This window comes from Leopardus geoffroyi, chromosome C1 (genome assembly GCF_018350155.1).
Source record: "Leopardus geoffroyi isolate Oge1 chromosome C1, O.geoffroyi_Oge1_pat1.0, whole genome shotgun sequence".
Lineage (NCBI taxonomy): Eukaryota > Metazoa > Chordata > Mammalia > Carnivora > Felidae > Leopardus > Leopardus geoffroyi.
The window spans coordinates 143,928,552-143,947,640 of record NC_059328.1 but is presented as its reverse complement, the minus strand read 5'-3'; the positions used below and the strand labels follow the sequence as shown (position 1 = coordinate 143,947,640).

General features: G+C 37.0%; 1 pseudogene; it reads left to right on the top strand.

Moving 5' to 3' along the window:
- Positions 1 to 18,164: 18,164 nt before the first annotated feature.
- Positions 18,165 to 18,982, top strand: LOC123596754 (annotated as a pseudogene).
- The last annotated feature ends 107 nt before the right edge of the window (positions 18,983 to 19,089 follow it).

Here is a 19,089-nt window from a genome sequence, read left to right as displayed (position 1 = left end):
ATATTTTATACCAATATGAATATACTGAAAACAACATAACTATCCTCCTTAATAAAACCTGCAAGTGAAAAGGCACAGACACGAACTCTAAGTATAAAAAAAAAATGTCTGCAATTTCTTACAGGTGGGAGTCATATTGCATTGAGTGAGGTCATACTCTATTATAAGTTTAGGAAATTCATTCTTGGAGGAGATAATGCTGTTTGGAAAAAGGACTTGATTGCAAGACCCCTATCACAAAGCTTATTTTTATGTTTCAAATCCAAAGTTATAAATTAGAGAAACATTCTACCTATCTACATTATTGCCAGTAGAGATGTCTTACAATGTCTCTTATCTCATGATATTCCTTAAAAGTCTACCCTAGCTGCCCTAACCTGGTCTTAGGAATAAGTGAACCCTAAATAAAGAAGCAATCATTACCAGAGTAACAGTGCGTCAGCTAAACTGCTACAGGTTCTACCAGAGGTGTGTCCACCTCTCCGTGTGTGGGATGAGCTACTATCAACTTGCTCCTAGATTCCCGAAGTTACCTCTGTACTGCAATTCCTGCTGCCACCCTTGTCACCAGAAGGTCAAAAGGTCATTTCTCAAGAGAACATTCAGAGTGATACTACTTTAAAAAAATAGATCATGTCATTCCTGTGCTCAAAACCCTCCAACAGCCTCCCGTTTCCCTCAGAATAAAAGCCCACGTCTTTGAAACCACCTACAAAATCTTTTATCTCTATAACACCTCTAGTCCTTTGGCCTAGAATGCTCTTCCCCAGATGTAAGAATGGCAAAGGCCCTCACCAACTTGAGCTCTTTGCTTAAATGTCACCAGCTTAATAAAAAACCCAGCTCTCATCAACCTATTTAAAATTGCCCCCGATCCTGATTGTCTTAATCCCCTTGTTCTGTTCCACTTTTTCTTTTTTTCTATAATACAATTTTTATTTATACTAGAATTTTTCCATAATATTTTTTCTATAAAACTTATCATCATCTGATGTATTGTGTAATGTTATTATGTATTATGTTTCTCATCTTCCCCTACCTTCAACTTTTTGTTAGAATCTAAGCCCAAAAACATTGGCCCTGTAAGTGATTACAACTCACTAGAACAGTACCTACACAAAGCAAGCACTCAAAAATATGTATCGGATGAAAAAAATGACTCCAGTAACTGGTGAATGGGCAGAGATTCAGAAAGTTACTGGTAGGAAGAAATATTAATACTAATGTAAAATTATAAGCAATACTAATAAATAATCTAATGCTAATATTATTCACCGCTTTCTGATCTGGACTCTAGTCTAACCAGAGTCTATCTATAGAGAATAAGAAGTCTGTAACTAATTTTGCTGTGATGTAGAGTAAATTTTGACATTTGTGGGGAACCTTATCATCCCCAAAGTGTTTTTCTTTTTATTTGTTCACATAATACCATTTTTTTTTGTGGCAAGAACATTTATTATCTACTCTCAACAACTTTCAAGTATATAATACAAAATTATTAACTATATTATCATGCTGTACATTAGATTTGCAGAACTTACTAATCTTATAACTGGAAGTTTGTATCCATTGACCAATATCTCCCCATTTCCTCAACCCCCAGTCCATGGTAACCACCACTCCACTCTCTGCAGTAGAGATACAGTAAAATTCTAACAACTAGGGAATATGGGTGAAGGGTATGTGGAAGTTCTTTTTTTTTTAATTTTTAAATTTGAATTCCAGTATAGTTAACATTCATTGTTATATTAGCTTCAGGTGTATAATATAGTGATTTGATAATTCTGTACATTTCTCAGTGCTCATCCAGTTAAGTGTACTCTTAATCTCTCTCTCCTATTTCACCCATCCCCCCCCCCAACTCCCCTCTGGTAACCACCAGTTTTCTCTATAGTTAAGACTGTATTTTTTGGTTTGTCTCTTTTATTGTTTGTTCATTTGTTTGGTTTCATAAATTTCATATGAGTAAAATACTATGGTACTTTTCCTTTCTTGACTTATTTCATTTAGCATTATACTCTCTAGATCCATCCATGTTGTTGCAAATGCAATATTTTATTTTATTGTATTTTGAGAAAGATAGAGAAAGCGAGTACATCTGCGGGCACATGGGGGAGGGACAGAGGGAGAAAGAATCCCAAGCAGGCCCCATGCCTAGCGCAGAAGCCTGATGCAGGGCTTGGACTCACAAACCATGAGATCATGACCTGAGCCAAAATCAAAAGCAGACACTTAACTGACTGGCCACCCAGGTGCCCAAGACTTTATTTTCATGGCTGAGTAATATTCCATTGTATACATACCATATCTTCTTTATCCACTCATCTGTTAGATTTAGTGTTTTCATATTCTTTGGGTAAATATTCGAAGTGTTTTATAAGCACTATTATTCTTACACAATAAACTTGTGAAGTAAAAATTATGATTTCAAAAAAATATTATGACTTCACTTTAAGGATTCAGAAATGGAGTTTTACAACGTAATTTTCAGAAACTGAATTTAAGAAATTTATCTAAGAATAAACAAGCCCAGGTATTTTGTTCCTGGTCTAGAGCCCTCTCCAATATGCCCTCTACCAAGTGCTGACATGAAGAGAGTCCTATTTATACAAGTTGGTTCAGAACCCTTCCACCATCACCAAAGCCAAGTTGTATAGGACCCTTTTTCTCACATTTGTATTTTATAAACTGGAAAATGGATTTTCAGGGCCTTCTTTCTTCCTTCCTTCCAGATGTCCTGATGTTAATTTTTGTTCATCCTGATGACATCAAAGTACAAAATGTGTTGTAATAGTGGTCCAGTGTAACTGGTGATCTATGTGATCTGCGCTGGATCCTTTGCACTTTGGGAGCTGAATTCTCAGTTTGGAGTCACTGGATATGAATGCAGGTTTTGAGTCTACATGTGTGGGCCTTTCTTTCTTTTGAGTTTCTGGCCCAGGAAACCCATTCCCCAGTTTTATCTCCCTTCCATCCCATGCTGTTTGCATGTAAATTTTCTCCTGGGCATAGCAAGACAAACAAACTATCACAAATGAGAGTATTCCAATTTAAAGCTTATAGGTCCCAGGGCACCTGGTTGGCTCAGTCGGTTAAGTGCCCAGCTTCAGCTCAGGTCATGATCTCACTGCTAATGAGTTCAAGCCCCACGTCAGGCTCTGTGCTGACAGCTCAGAGCCTGGAGCCTGCTTCAGATTCTGTCTCCATCTCTCTCCCCCTCCTCCATTCATGCTCTGTTTCTCTCTCACTCAAATATAAATAAAAAAAAAACATTAAAAAAAAACTTATATGCCCCAATGCATAACTCAAATATCAGCAGAACACTTTAGCTCCCAAATTGGCTGTGCTGCACATAAACATTATACAAACTAGTAACAGAAAAGACATAGTTTGAGTCAGTTTTGTATGGAGATTCTTATGCTGGTATTAGCAAAGTAATAACTACACCAATGTAGGCAGAAGTTAAGCCAGTATTCCTCAGAGCATATGATAAACTCTGTTGACATGAGCCATGTTACCAAGGACTAATACACTGCAGATCTAACACACTTTATTATGGTCAGGAATTTTCATTGTGGTCCCTGGGGAAATTCCCAGAAAACCTACATGAAGGGCTACTTTATCCAAGTAGATGACCACCTTAATGGTTCAAAAGCAAAAAAAACAAAAAACAAAAAACACAAAAAAAACCCAAAAAGCAAACAAAAAAAAAAAAACAAAAACAAAAAAAACCCCCAAAAAAACAAAACAAACAAAAACCCTATGCATACCATGGTTAGAAAAAAGTATCAAAATACCAAAGCAAAGAAAACTACATTGCTACAGTCACTCCTTCTGGGTTTCTAAGTCTTAGTTATATCAGAAAAATTACCCTGAACTAGAAGTCAGGGGCCAGAATTCTATTCCTGGCTTTTCAATTAAACCCCACTGACCAAAACCTGGGAGATCCCTGTTCCTTCATTGTATAAGGAGATTGGACTAGAAGACTGCAAAGATTCCTTCAAACTCTAAAATACAATTAATTTATGCTCTAGCTAATTCATGGTTAATCTTTCCTTGCTAGGCTTCTGGAAGTTCTAATAAAGATTTTCCATGTATCAAGAATGTGCCATACGCCCAAAATCCTGATCATGAGCCCAACACCAGACACCAAACTAAATGCTTCCATGCAAGTCGTGCCCTCAGTCCTGTGAGGCCAGGACACTCTGCTATGCAACTGACATAACTGCGGCTCAGGAGAAACTTGCCTAAGGCATATGTGACTCGCAGGCAGCTTCCCTTTCTTTATTCCTTCTACACACACGCACGGCCTCTCATAACCAACAGCTTCTCATGACCACTGGAGATTTTTAGAGCCCAATGTGAAAACACTGCCATCATGTATTTAGACTAACAAATGAAGCTGAGAATGTGGAGCTAAGGCAAACTTAGAGTTCATGTTTCAGCCCCTAATTTTATAGATATGGATAATGACATCTATGGAAGTTTAAGACATTCAGACATGACAAATCAAGGACTAGAGTCCGTATTTCCCTCCTTCCATCCTTCCTTCCTTCCTTCCTTCCTTCCTTCCTTCCTTCCTTCCTTCCTTCCTTCCTTCCTTTCATTCCACAATTCCCAAAGTAACGATATGGTATGACATGAATATTAGAAAAGATTATTATGTGCTATAAATATTTCTTCTCAGGGGCTACCTGATGGCTCTTTCTGAATACTTCTTTTACCATGCCTTCTTTTTCTTTACTGATTTAGACATGACTATCCATATACCACATTCAAATTGGAAGAATATGGGCTTTTTTTGGTCAGGTGCTTTTAATTACTCCATTTCACTTCTTAAAAACTCATCTCTTTGTACATATGGATAAAGGGAATAGTTGAAATTTACAGCCATGGAGACATAAAACTTAAAAGTTTTAGCTACTATTTAAAAGTTGTGGGGCGCCTGGGTGGCTCAGTCGGTTAAGCGGCCGACTTCGGCTCAGGTCATGATCTCGCGGTCCGTGAGTTCAAGCCCTGCATCGGGCTCTGTGCTGACAGCTCAGAGCCTGGAGCCTGTTTCAGATTCTGTGTCTCCCTCTCTCTCTGACCCTCCTCCATTCATGCTCTCTGTCTCAAAAATAAAATAAAACATTAAAAAAAATTAAAAAAAAAAAAGTTGTGTTGGGTGACTTTTTATTCACGTGAGTAAAAATAAACATTTTTTTTCTGCATCTCAAACAGCTCTGAACATCTCAGAGGCTGAAAATAAATTCATGAATTGCTAATAATGAATACATTTACCAATAATACTTGATGTCTGCTCGTCTAAAAAGAAAGAAAATACATTGATATCTTAAGCAGTGAAAATAAATCCCCTTTAAAATAAAGTTAGTCAAATGAAATCAAAACAAAGCAGCAGACAGATATGCAATAATTAGAAGCCTAGCTGCAAGGACACTAAGCAGGGAATGGGGGCATATTTTACATGAAAGTACCCATTGGTAGCAAAGTGAATAAGCACCTATGTATTACCTAGTTATGTGCGTGTGTGTGTGTGTGTGTGTGTGTGTGTGTTTGTGTGTGTGTTTGCATTTATTTATGTGTATTACACTTGTTGCAAACTCCTATTCTGCCTTACTATTTAAGTTGATCATCAGGGGATAAACATAACTTTGGATATTATTTAAATCTATTTAGAAATCAAAATAACTAGAAGGAGAACTGTATAGAGTCATATCATTCTGTCCTCTCATTGCATTAAAAAAAAGTGGTTCCCTTTTAAAGATTACCTTTCACGTCTGTTCTTTCAATACACATCTTTACTGCTAGTCTCTAGAATAAAGACCCAGAGCTAAATGCTATCAGGTAATGATTAGTACAATCATTTTTCTTTTTTCTTCTCCAGATCAAAATTTCTGAAACTGGATTGTTGACAGTGAAATGTTTTAGGGAGAGAAGGACAAGAGTGTATTTTTTTAAAATTTTCTCAGCACTGTAAACCTGAGCTAGTTTCTTGACATTATTATTATTATTATTATTATTATTATCATCATTATCATTATTATTATTTTACCTGAAGCTTTCCAGGCTTGGGTGGGGATGAGGGTATAGGTTCAGGGGACAGGCAAGTACATAGATCTTAACATATATCCCTAGAGACCTGGCCACTGATACTTGTGGAGATGAAGTGCTATGTCCAAGGAGAAGTGCAATTATATTAAATATATATGGAGTGGGCACGATGCCTGCCCCCTGAGCCTTGTTAGAACTGATGAATCTAACAGTTTCCAAACTGAAAGCAGAAGCTTGAGCAAATGGGATAAGCATACCCCTTCCCACTTCCCCTTGGGTTGCCTTCTCTATCTGTAATATTCTCCCCTTTCTTTACCTCCAAGCCTATCAGATTCCACATCCACCACAAAGCCACCTTTGCATATTCTAGCTTCCACCAGCATCTCATTTCTAAAGCTCACCAAATCCTGAAAAGTACATTAGCACTTTACCAACTTGCTTTTATCTTTTATTTTTCTTCATTGCTTTGTCTTATCCTTTTTTAAAGCCCATTTTGCCTATCTGGGTATGTGGTAACTCTCTTTCTAGAGATCCTATTTTTACTACACCCTGTAAAACACTCCACACATACTAGATATTTAATGAGTAATTAATAAGTTGCTATCTGAGACATTTTTAAGAAAGAGCATAATAATGGAGTAACACCTAGATATGCTTGAAACTTTATATTCTGGGGTAACAATAATTATAGAAGCCCTTCCCAGTCCATCAAACAGTTTCAACTCTCTTGTACCACCACTGAGGCAAAGCTTTTCCTTTGGATACTTCTGAGCATTCTCCCTCAGAATCCTATAGCAAGGGGTGCCTGGGTGGCTCAGTTGGTTAAGCATCCAACTTTGGCTCAGATCAGGATCTCACAGCTCATGGGTTTGAGCCCCACATCAGGCTCTGTACTGACAGCTCAGAGCCTGGAGCCTGCTTCAGATTTTGTGTCTCCCTCTCTCTCTGCCCCTTCCCTGTTCACACTCTGTCTCTCTCTCCTTAAAAAATAAATAAACATTACATTTTTAATAAATAAATTAATAAATTAATTAATAAAAGAATCCTATGGCAAAACAGGAAAGGAAAAATAAAATGGGTAAGGGAAGGGAATAGACTCAAGAACTGTAAAATAGGCATTATTATTTAATTTAATTCAACAAAAAAATTCTTGCAATGTATATATTTGATATCCATACTTCACAGGTTGAGTCTCAGAGGAGTTTTGATCAAAGGTAAGGCAGAGCTGGCATGCACAGACAGAGTTGACTAGCTAGCTTCTTAGTTCAGAACCCCAAGAGGTTAGTTCTCACGGACAGGGGAGCAAAAGGGAAGGGGAGAACAAGAATTAGCCAAGGGGTTACATGCATTGGGAGGGAGGGTATTATAAAACCATCTTACATGATTTTGATATAAGCTTGGAGCTCTGATGACCCTTGGCTCTCTGATGACCCTTGTCCACTCTTGGTACAGTCTACTCTTGGACTATTCCTCTTGGAGAAAGGAAAGAGAAATCTACTAGAGAATTTTATGGGGGAGACTACGGTCTCTTTCAATAGACTAGAGAATCTCCAATTCACAACTATGCAAGGAAAATATCAATGCTTTTTGTTTCCCTAAACATTTGCTCATTCTCTTTAATACTGTTTCCCCACTTAACTATAAAGAGACTTACATATGAGCTACCCAACTGCAATGGCCCTTAGTTCAAGTCAACTAGCTTAAGATGAATTTTCTCCTGCTTACTAAGAGAAGGGTTCACTGTTTTGTTGTCATGTCAATTCAGCAGAAAATTCCCCTTCATGTTTAGAAGTTATTCAAATCTCCTAAAAATCTAGCACATGTGGAACACTAAATACTGAATTTAGAACTTTGAAATAAACAGACAAACCTCCTTTCAGGATAGAATGGTATTGTGACACTAATTCTTTAGAAAGTAAAAGTTCCCATAATCAAGATATTTTATCACTGTATAGAGGTAGTCATTTGCTTCCATATGATAGGATACAAGGTACACATTAAGAGTGGATTTTATGTTTTTTAAGAGTGGATTTTAAACATATTTATTTACCATTGAATATATATATATATATATACATATATATATACATATATATATATATACATATATATATATACATATATATATACACACACACACATATAAATACATAAGTATATATATGTATAGTAAAGTAGACAACATGAATGCCAGTGATCCATTTATGTTTTTTGTTTCGTATGTATGGCTCATTTCTCCTCAGAAATTCTTCAAAGTCTGTGGTCATACCTTATATATTTTTTGCATGCTTTACAATATCTGGGTAACTTTCAGATAGGACATAGTCATGCCTCAACCGTAAACTTAATAATTAATTTTTGAATTGATTCGAAGATAAACAGACATTGACCTCTTTCCAATATATTTAAAAATGTGAAACAAAACTGTCTTCAAAGCAGAGGTTGGTTGTAAGGTAACAGCCCATCAGCTAGATAGAGTGGGTCAGAAATGTGTTTTCTTTGGACGAGATATTGTGTTTTACAGTTTTTGGAAAATTTACTTTTAAAAAACAAGAAATTTTAAATAAAGTCCAGATTTTTGTTTTTCTTAAAAAAATTTTTTTTAATGTTCTAATTATTTTTGAGACAGAGAGAGACAGAGCGTGAGCAGGGGAGGGGTAGAGAGAGAGGGAGACACAGAATCCGAAGCAGGCTCCAGGTTCTGACCTGCCAACACAGAGCTCGACCCTGGGCTGGAACTCACAAACCGCGAGATCATGACCTGAGCCAAAGTTGGACGCCTAACCGACTGAGCCACCCAGGCGCCCCAAGATTTTTGTTTTTCTTTGCAAAACTGGAATATCTGGCAAGATTAGAACTTAATTTCATTATGGCAACAATCAGCTGGAGTAGTATCCCCTTTGAACAAGGACACCCTCTCTGATTTTCTGCAGTCTACAGCCCCCTGTTGTCCTGCGCCCAGCTTGCTTCACTCATTTATATTACCTGCCAGATTAAGAATCCCTGCTTCAGAGAATAACTCATTTCTTCAGCACTTGAATAACATGTAGTTTTTAAAATGTTACCTGCTTTCAGGTACCTCTTTCTTACCCAGAAAGAGCCTACAAGGGTGAAGTTTTGCAAAGAAATAGATTGTCTTCAGATTTCATTTCGTCACAGTAATTAATCACTTACCTGTTCAATGACACAGTCAGTTCCACAGTAATGAAGATCTTGTAAACAGAGAATTACCACACAGAATCAATGCTATTTGCTATTGACTGGGGTGGGGGGGGGGAGGGGGAAGAAGAAGAACAAGAACAAAAACCACCACCAAATGTGAAATACTTTTTCCATAAAAATGTGTCTGGTAATTTACAAATAAAGAAACAGAAAAAGAGTGTTTGATGTCTAAATTCTCTCATAATTAACTTTCTAAAAGATCTCCTGGTAAAAATTCAAAACTTCTTTCAAGTCCATATCTTATTTTTTATATTCACCCACTTTCACTCCTTTAATCCACTGTACCAGTTCAAACACCACATAGCCCATAACAATACATTCTGTATCTCCTTCCCAATGAGTCTTAATATCTTCTATCTTACAAAGAATTGTAGTTCATTTGGTTTTTCTGCCACTCATCAGGGGCTCATATGAGTTCTAAACATGATGTTTTGGTAATGTCCTCCTCTCATTAATATCGTAGCACATCTTAACTGCAAATTGGAGGCTTTACTGAACAATCAATCAGGGAACACATGTACTCTGAGAGTATACATGTTATCATGACAGTTTAGATGAATTCAATAAAAACAAACCAATTAAGCAACTTTAAAAAGGCAATGCACAAAGGCAATGACAAACCTGAAAACATGCCCTATTTTTCTTTCTTCAACCCCAATATAAGCTGCTTCTTTAGCAACACAGTGTTTAGACTGTTTTCAGGTACCAATTTAGTTTATGGCATAAATCAATTCCCAGTCTGATTCAAGATCGTGCTGCTATATAATTAACTTTAGTTAATTTTTTAACCACTCTCAAGACCAATGAAAGAGAGTTTCTCATTTAGGAAATAAATTCAACTGAAGTCACTGCATTAAATATGGATATTTCAGAGTGGCAATATTTGGAATGACTGCACAAAACCCTCTTAGGGTTATGTGTATGTATGTGTCATGCTTACACATTTCGGTAAGCTCAACAAATAGGCTCTCTGAGTTGTTTCCTTAGCGATGGTTACTAAGCGCTTTGGAAGATATTAAAATTTCCTACCATCTTAATATAATATGTACTGTACTTTTTTTCCCAGAGATCTCGTTATTTTTACAAGGTAAAATCATTTAATTCAAATTTGCTTCAAAGTAAAGCACAGTGTGTAGTTTATGAATTTGCTACTGAAAGAACGTGGCTATGTGAACCAGTTTCTTAAATATATTAAAATATAAACAGCTACAGAAATTAATTTCAAAACTGGTTCTTTAATGATTCCTATAATCATAGTATATCTATAAGTGCTTTCGACAGGCAAAGATTTTTAATAGGATTAAACAGAAAATTCAGCTTGATTCTACCTAGAGTTTGTAACTATTGCTTTTTACTAATAATCCATTACACTTCCAATTTTCATTTGATCATTGATTTTTCAGTCTGCCACACACTTACATTATGCACAATTTTAACATATGAGTAAAATTTCATTTGGATTCACACAGAAGCGTAAGTATATTTACTGCCTAGCATTTCAGACCTGCCCTTAATTTATACATTATTCAGCACTCAATGTTACACTTTTATTATATGCTCGGTAAAAAATAAGTCGAAGCAAAATAACTGAAGGAAGAAAATTTACTCTGTTGCTAAGTAAAAATGATTTGGTCTTGAGGGAGGTGGATAATACAAAGGAAGGCAGGGGCAGGGAGGAAAAGGTTTCCATCAAGAGACCATCCCTAACAGACAGAGTTCTTTATTAGCCTTGCTGACAATCACCCCATTTGTTAGGCAGTTCAGTCTTGATTATTGGCATTGCTTGTTTCTAGATACTTGCGAACATTGAGTTTTCCTTTTTTTCTTTTTTTTTGGCATGAGATTTGGCATTATTTTCCTTGCACACGACATTAACATTGACATAAAATGATTAGAGCCCTTTGAATAACTGTTTTGTTTCTGCCAAAAAAAAAAAAAGTTTCACAGATAACAGCATAAATGCAGGAGGATTGGCTGTTTCCTATTTAATATTGATTTCAACTGGATACTTAATAAAGTTTACACAACAGTCCAATAAAATGTTAATTCCTAAAATTCACATTCCTAGACATTTGTAAGGTTGCCTGGGCTCCTGTGTGTTCTAGTTAAATTTTTTTTTTAATGTTTATTTAGTTTTGAGAGAGACAGAGCAGGAGTGGGGGAGGGGCAGAGAGAGGGGGGCACAGAATCTGAAACAAGCTCCAGGCTCTGAGCTGTCAGACAGGGCCTGACGCGGGGCTCGAACTCACAAACTATGAGATCATGACCTGAGCTGAAGTCGGACGCCCAACCTACTGAGCCACCCAGGCGCCCCTAATTTTTTTTTCTATCATTATGTAAACAACTCACTATTACTTTCAGATCATGTGTTCTATCTCACCCCACTTGCTTTGTAACTTACTGCAGTCTGGATGACCCCACTACCACTGCTCTGAAACTTGCTTTCTTGAGTAATCAAAAAAATTTTTTTAATGTTTATGTATTTTTGAGAGAGAAAGAGAGAGAGAGAGAGAGAGAGAGAGAGAGAGAGAGAGAGAATGAGTGGGGGAGGGGCAGAGAGAGAGAGGGAGACACAGAATGTGAAAATGTGAAGCAGGCTCCAGGCTCTGAGCCATCAGCACAGAGCCTGATGCAGGGCTTAAACTCCTGAACCTTGAGATCATGACCTGAGCCAAAGTCAGATGCTTAACTGACTGAGCTACCCAGGTGCCCCCTTTCTTGAGTAATTTAAATTATTGGGTTTTTATCTGGCATCACTTCTCTGTAAAACTCTCTTCTGGGTTCTGTGACGTCACACTGCCCTGGCTTGCCTGCTACTTCTCTGACCAGTCTTCCCATGCTTTCACTAGATCCTTTTCCTTTCTTTGCACATTTAAAAGTAGTAATTCTCCAAGGTACTGCCACAAAGCTTCTCTCTGTAATATGGCTCTATATAGTCTCATTGTCACCCATTGATTCAAGTTATATATGTATATAGATGAATCTCAGCTTACACCTACTGGCACTTAGATTCCGGATCCATATTTCCAGTTTATATTACACACAAAGAACCTGAATTCCATGGGCAAGATATCCATAATGAAATTCATTATCTCTACCTCCTTCCTCCTTTGTTGCTTTCTCTTTCTGATTAATGACATCATCATTTTAAAAAATATCTGTGTCAGGGGTGCCTGAGTGGATCAGTGGGGTTAAGCGTCTGATTCTTGATTTCGGCTCAGTTTATAATCTCACAGTTGGTGGGATGGAGCTTGGCGTCAGGCTCTGTGCTGACAGTGCGGAGCCTGATTGGAATTCTCTCTCTCTCCTTCTATCTCTCTGCCCCTCCTCTGCTCACACACACTCTCTCTCAAAATAAATAAACATTTAACAAATAAAAATAACCTGTGGTAAATATGAATAGGGTTCACCAGTATTTCTGGTTCTCTTGTCTTTCTGGGAACAAAGAAGATGCCATTTCTACACTCCCTTAGGTTAGGCATGGCCATGTGACATAGCTAGAAAAAAATCCTTTGTTGTTTTTAGCCATTGAAATTTGGGGACTGTTTATTATTAAAGTATAACTGAGTCCACTCTGACTACTGTTGGATTTCTCAAATATGAAATCTGATGTCACAGAATTAGTCAGGAATAACTTTAGGTATACGTAACAAAAAAAAAAAAATTACTATGTGAGTGACAAAAAGATACTTTTACCTTTATTTCTGTGTCAGGTGAAAGGTTTCCAGAAGCCAGCTTTCCCAGGCTGCCCTGCCTTCTCTGGAGATTCACTCCTACTGTCCTGCCCCTCACAGGCAGGAGTACCTGTAGCACTTGGCTTTCACTCCATAGTACAGGACGGCTTGGAGGCACCACAGCACATTCCATCCACATCTCAGCACCTGGAAGGAAGATACGGGAGAGGGAAACATTTCTCTTTTAATGAGAATTTCTAGACATTGCACTTAGGCCTCACAGGCCTGAATTTAATCCCATGGCCACGCCCAGCTATGGATATTTGAAAACACAACCTTTTCACCAGGTGGGAATGTGTCCAGCTAAAGTTCTGTCCGATGTTATGAAATAAGAAAAAGAATAAATGTTGAAAGATAACTAGCAATCTCAGCCGCAGTGATGTCTGGCTTTAATATTGACTTCGTCCTTTGCATCATCAAAGTTTATTAATCCCACCTCCTAAATGTCTCTCAGTTCTGACTCTTCCTTTCACACTAATGACACTCTGGAAGTAGTTTTCACTAGGACTATTGTAACCACTTGATAACCGACTTTTCTGCCTTTTTTCCCTCCTTTCTTGTGAGTATCAGAAGATCTCAATGTTCAGTGGTTCATGCAGCCAGAAGAGTTACTAGACTATACAATCAATATTATATAATCTTTTACTCCCTCATTGTGCATTCTTTGATGATTCCTCATTAGCCATAAACTGTAGTTTAAATTCCTTAACATGACATTCAAGACCCTCCATTGTTAATTTGGTCAGGATATTCCCTTATACCATCATTTCCCATTATGCAATCAATGTACATTCACATATACTGCTCCTTTATGGCATCACTCTTCTTCTTAGGGGTAGGTGGAGCGAGCCTGACTCACCTATATTTAATCATTGTTCTCATCTTTCTAGCACTGGTTGAAAGATCTCTCCTCCTCTAGGAAGACTTTCCATATCCTCCAGGGCATTTGCATTGTTCTTTATTCCTTCCTCTACAATAATTTTACTTATATTTCTTTTAAGTATTCAGCCTTATATACATGTATGTGTGTGTGTGTGTATACTCTCTCTCTCTCTCTCTCTCTCTCTCTCTCTCTCTCTCTCTATATATATATATATATATATATATATATATATCTCCTCATTGAATCATAAGATTTTTGAATGTAAGGAAATGATTTTTGGATGAGTATATATATAGGAGATTCTGTGCCACAGAGATAATATTGTATCCTTGCAATAAATATCAACAATGTTTCCCTTAGTTCTTTTGTGCCATTAACTACAGTTAGGTAAGACAATATCAGCTCTAAATCAGATTCCCAACTTCCTCCTGGACCTGTCATCATTTATCTTAAATATCCTTCAAGACCTAATTAGGAGTCCTAATCAGAGTAAATGAAACAATGTTGTCATATTAACTGCTTTATTTAGAATACAAAGAGGTCTGATTGCTACCTAATCAGCCAGATTAGCACCTAATAAAATGTATTTCCCTAAAGGAGCCTCTTTAAATATTGATTTATAATTGCCCGATCTCTACATTAAATCAACCAGTGGGTTCTTCTTAGAAAACCTAGGCTTAAATGGTCTTCTACCCTTTTAAAAATAAGCACAGTGGTATTAGAAATAAAAATACTGTCTAGATCATAGACTTGCTTGGGTATTATGAGCCAAGTGTACTGGACATGTATAAGTGTATATTATTTTAAAAGCAAAATTATTTGGCCATTATTAAAATTAAATTTATGAACTAGTGAGGTCTTTCAAAATGAACCTAGATCTCTTTTTTTCTTTTAAATAAAAAAGATCTCCATGAATAATCACATCTAAGGATAGAGGGATCCTTCCAGCATCTCCTTTCTTTGAGCTACTATTAGGAATTATACCCACTCCAGGCTCTAGGGGTGTGTCCTGTCTGGCCACAATTCATTTAGTGAGGTCAGGACTTGCTACAACACTTTTGAGCCCTTGATGGACTATAGCCAACAGGCTAAGGAAAGAATCCCTGAAAGATAGAGTGGAAGACTAATTAACGTGTGCTTGTAATCTGCCAACATTCTGGATTTTTCAGCACATGTACCAGCAGGTTCTTTCTATTGTTTATGTCAGTATGAATTGTCTTCCTAATTATTGAATTACCCAAATCAGAGGTCAAGGGTCACAGAGACCTGCTTCACCTCTGCCACTGTACCATCATCTTATTTTTCAAGGCTTTCAAGGGAAAATCAGATGCTTTCAAAACATAATCTGAGTAATTTTCTAATGGGGAAAAAAAACATTATTTAAATGTCGGTCTGTGGAAACATTTAAGGATGAACTCTGTTGGACAATTTGTATACACTCTAGAAGAGAGGCAGTGATTGTGAATAAAGCACCTTGAACTGAAGTGGTCCACAGAAGCTACTCTCTCAGCTACTTCATCCTTATTGATCCAGCTGTCTTTCACAGCTAGTGTTTTCATACTGATATCACAAACTATATGTTCCAGAACAGTGAAGTATGAGCTTATTTTCCAGCAATAATTTGTTAAAGGCTGAAGAACTGGCATTTACTAAAAAGAAAAAAAAAAAGTAACTTATTCACTTTGTTATTTACCCTTCTGAGAACATTGCTTCTGTATAATACATTAAGAATATGCTTCAAAAAACAGCTTATAAATGAAAGGTCAACATACTGAAGCAAATCATCTAATTACTCCATATCACAGAATAAGAAACATTTTAATTTCCATATTTTATCCCTGGATTTGAATCATTCTGAGACTGTCAAGATTAATGCAAAGTTCATTTGACCAAAGAAAATGGCAAAAAAGAAGTGATTTAAACATTTTAAAGTTCTTTTAATAAATTATGTCTTTTGCTGAGAGAGTACAGTCTAATTTAATATTATATTTAAATATTTAGTTACCTTCTGAAAAATGTTTCAGACAAATAAATTGCTCTAGTTAATAATACAGTAATGTATACTTGATAGTTGCTGAGAGTAACTCAAACCTTCTCACCACACCCACATGCAAGTTACATGCGTGAGGTGATGGATGTGTTAGTTATCTTGATCTTAGAAATCATTCTATGTGTGTGTGTGCATCTATATAATGATATTGTACACTTTCAATATATACAATTACATTTGTCAATTACTCCTTAATAAAGTTGGAAAAAAGAATTTTTATGCATCTTTTTGTCTAGTTCTTGATCTTTGTCATTAATTTATTTTCTGTGTGCCTATAAACACATGAGATTTTTTTTTATATTTGTTTTCAAGGGTTTTTTTAAAAGATTATTTATTTTGAGAAAGAGAGAGAGCACATGTATACAAGCAAGGAAGGGGCAGAGAGAGAGAGAGAGAGAGCATGTGTATGCAAGCAAGGAAGGGGAAGAGAGAGAGAGAGAGAGAGAGAGAGAGAATCCTAAGTAGGCTCCTCACTGTCAGCACAGGAGCCTGACACCAGGCCCTATCTGACAAACCATGAGATTACAAACTGAGCTGAAATCAAGAGTCATACACTCAACCAACTGAGCCACCCAGGCACCCCATAAATTCATGTTTTAATTATCAGTCACTGTATTTGTTGTTGGGCTGCCATTACAAAATACCACATACTGGCTGTCATTAAAAAAAAAAAAAAAAGAAAAGAAAAAAAAAAAGGAAATTTACTTTTCCCCCATCCAGAGGATGGAAGTCCAAAATTATGGTGCCGGCAGGGTTAGATACTTTGAAGGCCTCTCTCCCTGGCTTCCAGATGGCCACTCTCTTGCTACTTTTTATATTTGTTCCTATGTGTGTGGGTATTCCTGGTGTCTCTTCCTCATCTTGTAAAGACCCCAGTGCCACTGGATTAGGGCCCTACTTTAAGCCTTGTTTTAAGTTAAGCGCCTCTTTGAAGATTTAATCTCCAAATACATTCACATTCTGAGGTGCTGGGGTTTGGGACTTCAACATGAATTTTGAAGAGACATAATTCAGCCCATAACAGTTATGTTGCTTTCTTTTTGGATATAAAATATATAAGTAACAAATATTTTTATACCATCCTATTTTGATTGCTAAAATAGGGCGTGAGGCATGTCCCAATCGCTACTCCTGCCAGGAAGAAAGTGTCTGATTTGAAGAGAGCATTTAATCAATATTTGTTGAATAAATGAATGACTGGATCTAACACATAGTCATATTTTGTAAATTAGTATGTATATGCTTCTCAAATGCAACTTCATCAAAACTGAATTCATCCCTTTCTCACAAATCCTTGCTTGTTCCATCCACTGCCCCAGCCAGAATCCTTCACCTTTTCCTCTGTCTTCCTCTCCCCACCCGTTAGTCACCAACTCTTGCAGATGCTATATGAGTTCATTGCTTCTAATAATATTCATGTATCAGAACTCTCCACTTCATAGCCCTCTGCCGCATGATATGGAATGACATGTAAGTCCTCAAGTCAACCATGCACTTTGTCTCTTTTAATCTTTACCTTATGTTCATTCCTTAATCTAGAATTTCTTCCCATATATCTTTCACCTTTATTTGCAACTATCAAAATCCCTTTTGAATCTGGGGACTCAGTTAAAGGGTCACCTCCTGCTTAAAGTTTCTGTTGAACACAGCATCTGAGTGCTTCTTCTATTTTTCTCTTACCAGAGTCTGGTTAAAGGAAAACTTGGAAAAATTATAACCACTACAAACATGAAGATAACTCAATAAAATGGGTGGGTTCAAAATTAAAGTAGTCATATCAAGAACCAGTAGGCTTCCTATGTGTAAATCAAAACCTGCTACAGGTTATAATGGAAGGAGACAACATTTGCAATAACAACTGTGTAAAATATCTAGGATAATAGGAACTGTAAAAAATCTCTCCAAAGAAAACTCTAAAAAACCAGTGAGAAATACAAATGAGGACTGGAACAAGTTGAAAGAGTACTACATTCATGAGTAAGTGGACTCATAAAGATTTCACCTATTCCTAATCTATACATTTTATATTTGTCCAATAAAAACACCAGTATTATATTTTTAACTTGATAAGCAGATTCTAAAAGTCAAACAGAAAATAGACAAGTAAAAATAGCCACAAAAATTGTAAGAAAATGAGTAATAACTCATTTCTAATATCGCAAGAAACATATGAATCATAGCTCTGAAGCCATAAGAGAAGCTTTTTGTGCCTGGAACAGCCATGGCTCATGGTCCCAAGAAACATATGAAGCATACAGCAGCTCTAAAGCATCGGATGCTAGATTAACTGGTGTGTCTGTTCCTCATCCAAATACATACAAATCTCCATAGGCTGAGATAATGTCTCCCTCTCATTATTTTCCTAAGGATCAGGCTTATGTGTGCCCTAACAGAAGATGAAGTAAAGAAGATAAGCCTGTAGTGTTTCATTAAGATAGGCAGCAAGGTCCAAACTGATATAACCTACCTCCTGGTTTTATGGATGTCAAAAGCAGTGGCATTTAGACATCTTGGTGTCTAACCCGTGACACCAAGAGTCACTTTACTATTCATGGTATTCCATCTGAGGAAACCAAGTACAGGTTGTGCAAAGTGAGAAAGATCCTTGTGGAAACAAAAGGAATCCCTCATCCGATGACCGCTGATGCTTGCACAATCCACTACCCTAATACCCTCATCAAGGCGAATGACACTATTCATACTGATGTGGAGACTTGGAAGTTTACTACTTTCATCAAGTTTGACACTGGTAATCTGTATATGGTGACTGAAGGTGTTAACGTAGGAAGAATTGGTGTGACCACCAACAGAGAGCGACACACTGGTTCTTTCAGTGTAGTTCATGTCAAAGATGCCAGTGGCAACAGCTTTGCCAACCAGCTCTCCCACATTTTCATTATTCACAAAGGAAATAAACAATAGGTTTCTCTTCCCTTTGGAAAGGCACCTGCCTCACCAATGCTGGAGAGAGAGACAAGACACGGGCAGCCAAACAGAGCAGTGGGTGAAATGGTTTCTTGGTGACGTGATTGGAAGTCTTTATACTTAAAGATAATACAGCATGAAAAACAGTGGTAAAAGGAAACATGGGACACTTTATAGAATACTTGTGTGAAAATGGCCTTTAAAACTATGAAAAACTCCTG